Genomic DNA, 8,215 nt, shown 5'->3' on the forward strand with positions numbered 1-8,215 from the left:
TTACTTTCCTAAAATTGGATTGAAGTAGCCAATGCTAAGGATACAAAAATAGGATTCAACAGCACTTTTCAAATTTGTAGTATGTAAATTCAAAGAGGCCCATTAATTTTGATCCATATTTAACAGGAGGGATTTGAATAAACTGTGATGAATTTGAAAGAGGTTGTTTGTTGAGAATGTGTATATTCACTAAAAATATTAGTTTCAGAATAAGGTATTCTACTCCAGTAAGGACAACATATTTAAGTTGATATAGAAAGCTATCTAAACTTTGTTTCTCAAAGTGTGATTCTCTAGATCTCGTGTATCGGAATCAACTGTTACAGAATCTTGGGTCACCTCCCAAACTCCCAAACTAACTGAATCAAAATATCTGGCAGTGGGGACCAAGTTATATGAATTTTTAACAAGCTCCCTATATGATGTTAAGTACAGTAAAGTTTGATGATTGCTGTCTTAGAGGTAAGATTTAAGTCTCTGACCATGAGATATGGTTAATATAGATCTATAAAGGAGGATTCAGTTGGACTAGAAAACTAAAATTAAGGACTCAATTGTGTCTCTCAGCTGTCACTGTCTTTAACACAGTGTTAAGGACAAACCCCTCCCAGTATGCCTCTTGTGGTAATTTAGACTGCTGCTGCTGCTGCTGCTAAGTCACTTCAGTCGTGTCCGACTCTGTACAACCCCATAGATGGCAGCCCACCAGGCTCCGCCGTCCCTGGGATTCTCCAGGCAAGAACACTGGAGTGGGTTGCCATTTCCTTCTCCAATGCATGAAAGTGAAAAGTGAAAGTGAAGTCGCTCAGTCGTATCCAACTCTTAGTGACCCCATGGACTGCAGCCTACCAGGCTCCTCCAGCCATGGGATTTTCCAGGCAAGAGTACTGGAGTGGGGTGCCATTGTGCATCTCAAATCTGGTTGAGTCTCAGAACTCCCTGGGGAGATTTTTAAAGCACAAAGTCTCAGACTCCACACCATACCTACTGAATCAGGATGTGGAAATTTGTTTGATTTTTTAACCGTTTTGGGGTTATTTTACTATTTGCCAGTTATGCTTGGAGACCTCTGGTCTAGACAACACAGTAGACCAAGGGTTTCACCCTGAGCTAGTTTTCCTTTCTGCCTAGAAGTTCATTTTTCTAGCCCCCTGAGTCTGCTATAGAATGAACTGGATGTTTTTTGTTTTGTTTCATGTTTTAGGAAATTGATCAAAATGCTGGTTGCTATGACATCTTATAGAAACTTGCTCATGGGTGCAACAATGCATCATTAGCTCCACTAACACTGATTTCTGTTAACTGCATTGTGCAAATAAACTGTGGCAGATTGGTTTGTCTGAACACTAACAGCAAATATGAGTTATCTACTGTGAGTAGACTGTACGTGTATAAAACCAAAAGGTTGAAATTTTAAGACTGATTTGACTAAATTTATTTAACACTCCATTGAGAGGTGGAATTGAGGCTCATGAACCTTGATTATAATAAAATGTTCTATGATTCTTTTATTGGTAAATGCAATTATGTGGAAACTGGCAGTTCCCTCAAATTAGATAAAACAAAAATAATTACACAAGAAACTTTTTAAATAAATATACCTAACCTCGTTCTGGTGCTTTGTGTGTACTTTGTCGCTCAGCTGACTCTTTGCAACCCCATGGACTGTAGCCCGCCAGGCTCCTCTGTCCATGGGGATTCTCCACGCAAGAATACTGGAGTGGGTTGCCATGCCCTCCTCCAGGGGATCTTCCCAACCCAAGGATCGAACCCAGATATCCTGCATTGCAGGTGAAATCTTTCACATAAATTTTCTTATTTTATTTGTCCCTCGGAAAAATGTGTGAGATAGGAATATCTAATATAAATTTCTCCATTTTATAGATGTTCAAGTTAAGGTCTAGATATTGAGTAACTTGTGTGTAAGTTTGTCTAGAGCTGATACAATTATAGAACTTAGACCAGAAACCAACCCTGTTAAGTCCTAGTGCCCCCAACCCCGCCCAACTGCATTATGCCACCTCTTTCACCGAAACCCACTCAAGGTGACAAACACTAGACAAACTGATTTTCTTTCTTCTTTAGAGAAAAGAAAAGGGGAAGAAAACATCTTTAATTGGAGATTTTTCTGAATTCTATCCTCACTGAATGCTGCCTTATTAAAATCTCATTTTCAGAAGAGTTTGTTTAGTTCAACCTTCTTACAGATAAGTCAGTCACCTAAGCTACAAATTCAAGTACACAGTAGATCCACACTGGTGGGTTCATTGTGTAAAAAAAAAAAAGGCCATAATCTTTATTGATAAACAGAGTTTCAGACCATTAATGTATTACTTCATAAAATCATGAAAATAAAGAATACTGTTCGAAACTGCTCCAGATATTTTTATTAATGGGTAGCTAATAAAAAGAAATCAAACTGTCATGACTGTATTAAGCACATGAATATAAGGAGAAAAAATATCAGCAGCCAGATGGAAACTTTAAGGATAAAAGAAGCTTCTAGGAGATGTTATTAAATAAGGAATTGAAAAGTTAGGTCATAACTGGCTTCATCAAGGTATACTAGGTTACTGACAGAAACAAATAACAAAATACAACAAGACAAAATGGGGGCAGACAGGGAAGCCTGGCGTGCTGAGGTCCATAGGGTCTCAAAAAGTCAGACACGGCTGAGCAACTGAACTGAACTGAACAACCTATGTCAGAACAGTGATGCAGAATGAAGGCAATTATTTATACTTTAGAGGATAACCCTTTAGATGCTGCCTATCTTGTTTTCAGTGACATGGAATGCTCAAATACAGACCAACCACAGACCAATCTTTCCAGCCCAACAGGAAATTTACTGATATCATGTGAAGCACATTGGTAGAAACTAGAGAATTTTGTTCAATTCAAATCAAGGATTTATACTGAACCTTAAAAAAGCATTTCTGTTGCTGAAGAATAAGCCTTTTATCTCATTCTGTAACTGTCATCTCAGCTGACGATTTTGTGGCAGAGGTTTCAAAATAGAGAAGCCAGATTGAACAAAAAAGTATAAGCGGCTTTTTAAACCTTATCAGCAAAACTTTTCTTGATCAAAGCTGACTATCCAAACCAGATTTTTGTATAGTGTTTATGGGTGCCTAGAGGGTGATAAGCACAATAAACCCAATGAATAAAATAAATAGATTTGGCCATTTTCTCTCCTGTGCCAAAGTCTCTCTCTCTGGGAAGTGAGTGAGGTGGTTAAGGAGGTGCATTAATATTTTTAGGCTACTTACTCCATAACAGCTAGAAAGGGTTAGTACCTTAGTGGGCTCCCTAAGCCTCTAACTTACTCCTGAGGAGAGACTTACTGGGAATATTAACCTCCAAATTACATAAAAAGCTTGATCAAGTGTTAAAAGTACAAGGGAAGTATTATTACAGTGCAGTCAGCCTTCCATATCTGCAGGTTCTGCATCCTCAGATTCAACCAACCACAGATGAGAAATATTAAAAGAAAAAAATTCTAGAAACTTCCCAAAAGCAAAACTTAAATTTGTTATGCTTCTGGCAACTATTTACATCACCTTTACAATGTATTTATACCTACTTAGATAGCATTTATGTTATATTTAGTTATTATAAGTAATCTAGAAATGTTTTAATGTATAGGGGAGGATGTGCATAGGCTATATGCAATTACTATGCCATTTTATATAAGGAATGCTGCAAATACCTAAGGGTTCTGGAACCAGTCTTTAGCATTTAGATATGGAGGAATAACTGTATTCTAGATATGCAAGGGAGAGTCAGCATGACATAACTTTTGGCCTAGCTGAAAAAATGTTCCAGAAACTATAGTGGGCCATGGTTCCAAATTGGGAAAGGAGTACATCAAGGCTGTATATTGTCACCCTGCTTATTTAATTTATATGCAGAATACATCATGTGAAATGCTGGGCTGGATGAAGCACAAGTGGGAATCAAGATTGCCAAGAGAAATATCAATAACCTCAGATATGCACCCTTATGGCAGAAAGTGAAGAGGAACTAAAGAGCCTCTTGATGAAAGTGAAAGAGGAGAGTGAAACAGCTGGCTTAAAATTCAGCATTCAAAAAACTAAGATCATGCATCTGGTCCCATCATTTCATGGCAAATAGATGGGTAAACAATGGAAACAGTGAAAGACTTTATCTTCTTGGGCTCCAAAATCACTGCAGGTGGTGACTGCAGCCATGACATTAAAAGACACTTGCTCCTTGAAAGAAAAGCCAGGATGATCAACCCAGACAGAATCTTAAAAAGCAGAGAGATTACTTTGCTAACAAAGGTCCATCTAGTCAAAGCTATGGTTTCTCCAGTAGTCATGCATGGATGTGAAAGTTGGACCATAAAGAAAGCTGAGTGCCAAAGAATTGATGCTTTTGAACTGCGATGTTGGAGAATACTTGTGAGGGTCCCTTGGACTGCAAAGAGACCAAACCAGTCAATCCTAAAGGAAATCAGTCCTGAATATTCATTGGAAGGACTGATGCTAAAGCTGAAGCTCCAATACTTTGCCCACCTAATGCAAAGAACTGACTCACTGGAAAAGACCCTGATGCTGGGAAAGATTGAAGGCAGGAAGAAAAGGGCATGACAGAGGATGAGATGGTTGGATGGCATCACTGACTCAATGGACATGAGTTTGAGCAAGCTCTAGGACTTGGTGATGGACAGGGAAGCCTGGAGTGCTGCAGTCCATAGGGTCGCGAAGAGTTGGATATGATTGAGTGACTGAACTGAACTGATGTTTCCCAAAGGAAGAAACAGGAGCTAATCTACCTGGAATTTTCTCTTACACGGACAATTATTTAATAGCCCAGCAAGGGGGTGGTTCTCCATTGCTCCATCATATGATCATATGAAGAAAAATCAATTATTACAAGGATACTAAATGCTGATCTGGGAAGAAGATGGATATATATGTGATTATGACTAAGGGAGAGCCACTTTAGCAGGGAGATATATATATATATCTTCCCAGACCAGTATTTGATAGTTTTGTTATATTTCTTTTTTTCTTAAATTTTTAGTATTTATAGCATTGTCGTCTAATTGTTTTAAGATAGAAGTATGTTTTTAAGTGAATTGTGTTGTTCTCTTGGCTTTTTAATTTTCTTATTGAAATAGTAACATTTCTCCTCTTTAGAAAACTAGGCAAGGAAAAAGAAAAATAATAACTCTTCAAATCCTGCCACTTAGAAGCAACTACTATTAACATTTAGTGTTCTTAACATTCACTCATCAGTATAGAAATATTTCATGCTAAAGATGCAAGTTTTATTGATTGAATCACTTCCTTCTACCTTGGTAAATCAAATGGCTTTACATGTTATCCCTCACTTACAGACAAAAATCATATTCTTCTTTGACATATATGGAGACTTGTTCATATAAATGTTTAAGTGGATATTAAAGTACATTTATCATCCTGTTATTTTAAATCTGGAATATGTATTGAATCTTGTATTCAAAGACTTTTAAAATTCTATCAGTTAATAGGTGGGTGATTTTTAAGACAAATACATCTTAAGAAGTATAATAATGATTATAATAGTTTCTTTCAGAAAAGTCATAATTTAGTGTTCATCCTGGATTAACCTTTGAATTAGAATTGTATCATGGATGTTTAAAGAATTGAGTCTTTTGATTAAAGAAGGATCAGTATTTTTACCTCTAACATGAGGAAATCCTTATTCTTTAGAATTTATAAAACTATAACTTTGGCAAAATATAACATGACTGATTTACTATTTAAAAAGATTGTAAGAACTAGGCATGACATATCAAAGCAGTGGGGCATTTGACTAAAATTTGAAAAAGATACACTTGGGTGGAAGTAACTGAATATTTTTAATTAAAAGTAGAAAAATAACTAAGGCATTGGTGCTCAATGGAAAAAATACACCTAAAGCTTTGTGTTCTATAAAGTGAATTTTGAGTATGCACCAAAATATATACATTAATATTTTTTATTTACTAGGTAAGAAATTAAACACTATGGAACCAATTCTTCTACTGAGGCATGAAGAAATTATATAGGAAAGTAATTCTCAAATGAATCAGTGAAAGAGTAATCTATTTAGCATTTACAATTCTTTTTTCATTCATTCCATTTCCCAGAGGAATATGCCCCAAACCTCAGAACCAGAATCTATAAAATTATAACCTACAGTAACATACACTTTCCAGGAAGGTGCTATGTGCTAGCACTTTGTGTATCTAGATATGTTTATCTTTGATGTTTTGGAATATTTAAAATGCATTATGCTTATAAGTATCCCTTTTGAGATACCCGCATTGAAATCATTTTTTAAAACAATCCTTACAGTGCACTCTACTTTCTTCAGTTATAGGCCACACTCTTCCCCAAAGTATTTTGCAGGGCTTTTACTGGCAAAGAATTTCTCACTGCTTTCATATTTCAGATATTGGTTTACAGGAAATGCACACACCCTTGGAAAGTTCTGGGAAAGGGTAGTACACATTTGGTCAAACCTCTTTCTTTTTTTAAATGCGTGCATGATATAGAGGAAGTTAATCTTATTACATACAAACCCTGCTACAAGTCACAAGGTGTTTCAGGGGTATGGGAATGCAGCTAATAAAACATTTATAAAATTAAAAATGTCAGGTGAACTCTCAGGGGTTCTATCCTAGATCCTTTACAAAGCAAAGCCAATGGAAACATTTCGATAACATAGATATATCAATGATCAAAACTTCTAACACTTTTCACTGAGTGTCAGTCGCACAAAATGGGATGCTTAGAAATTCCTGATGGAGATAAAAATCAGCAACAACTAATCAGGGAGTGGGAAGAGACCTGAAGAGGTTAGGGAGCCTAGTCTCAGGGTCCTAAAAGAAACTGTACTGATCTGAGATAGAACTTTTGCACCATCATCATTATCAGAAGCATTAAAACCTTATTTATCTTGAAATTCCAAATCAAAATTTCTGATGATAAAAATGGATTTGGGTTTGAAGCTTGCCTTTGTAATAACTCTGAAAGACAGATTTTCCATGTAATTCAGGGTTTGACACAGATAACTGGAGGAAATGTTCAATTTGATAGTAAATTACACTTTTCAAGCCCTATTTAAAAATAACTTTGATGGTTTTTATTTCCCTGATCATAAAATCGCTATAGAAAACTTGAGGAAAATATAAAAGCAGAAAGGGAAAAATCAAAAACAAAAGTTCCAATAACAAGCCCTTCAAAATGTAAAAAGCATTCTTAGCTCTAAAATCACACAAAAACGGATCTTGAACTGGACCTGGCCCGTGTGCTATATTTTGCCAACCCTTTTTCTGTGTGTATCCCTAACAGTCATTTTTCTTGTAAGGATTATTGTCTTCAATGTAAAATATCTTAAACAGTCAAAAACAATATTTAAAATATTAGTAGTTTACATTACCAACTTTCAGTATTAAATTTTGCTGAATTTTAACTCTTCCTTCTAAAAGAACTCCATATTACAGATGTCCCTTGTCTCACACCCCTTCCCAGGAATCAACTACAAGACATTTCATTTTCCTAAACTTATGTATATATTATTCCTGCACATAATTTTTAGACTTTTACTATTTCGATATGTACCCATAATGATATTTTTTGGTGTGATTTTTAAATTTACATTGTTTAGTCGCCTACTCATGTCTGAATCTTTGTGATCCCATAGACTGCAGTACACCAAGCTTCCCTATTCTTCACCATTTTCCAGAGCATGTTCAAACTGAGTTGGTGATGCCATCCAACCATCTCATCCTCTGTCACCCCCTTCTCCTCCTGCCTTCAATCTTTGCCAGCACCAGAGTCTTTTCTAACGAGTCAGCTCCTCCCATCCGGTGGCCAAAGTATTGGAGCTTCAGCTTCAAAATCAGTCCGGACTGATTTCCTTCAGGATTAACTGGTTGGATCTCCTTGCAGTCTAAGGGACTCTCAAGAGTCTTCTCTAACACCACAGTTTAAAAGCATCAATTCTTCACTGGTCAGCCTTCTTTATGGTCCAAATCTCACATCCATACACGGCTACTGGATAAACCATAGCGTTGACAAGATGGACTTTTGTCGGCAAAGCAATGTCTCTGCTTTTTAATATGCTGTCTAGATTTGGCATAGCTTTCTTTCTTCCAAGGAGCAAGCGTCTTTTAATTTCATGATTGCAGTCACCATCTGCAGTGATTTTTGAGCCCAGG

Source organism: Bos indicus x Bos taurus, chromosome X, assembly GCF_003369695.1.
Source record: "Bos indicus x Bos taurus breed Angus x Brahman F1 hybrid chromosome X, Bos_hybrid_MaternalHap_v2.0, whole genome shotgun sequence".
NCBI lineage: Eukaryota > Metazoa > Chordata > Mammalia > Artiodactyla > Bovidae > Bos > Bos indicus x Bos taurus.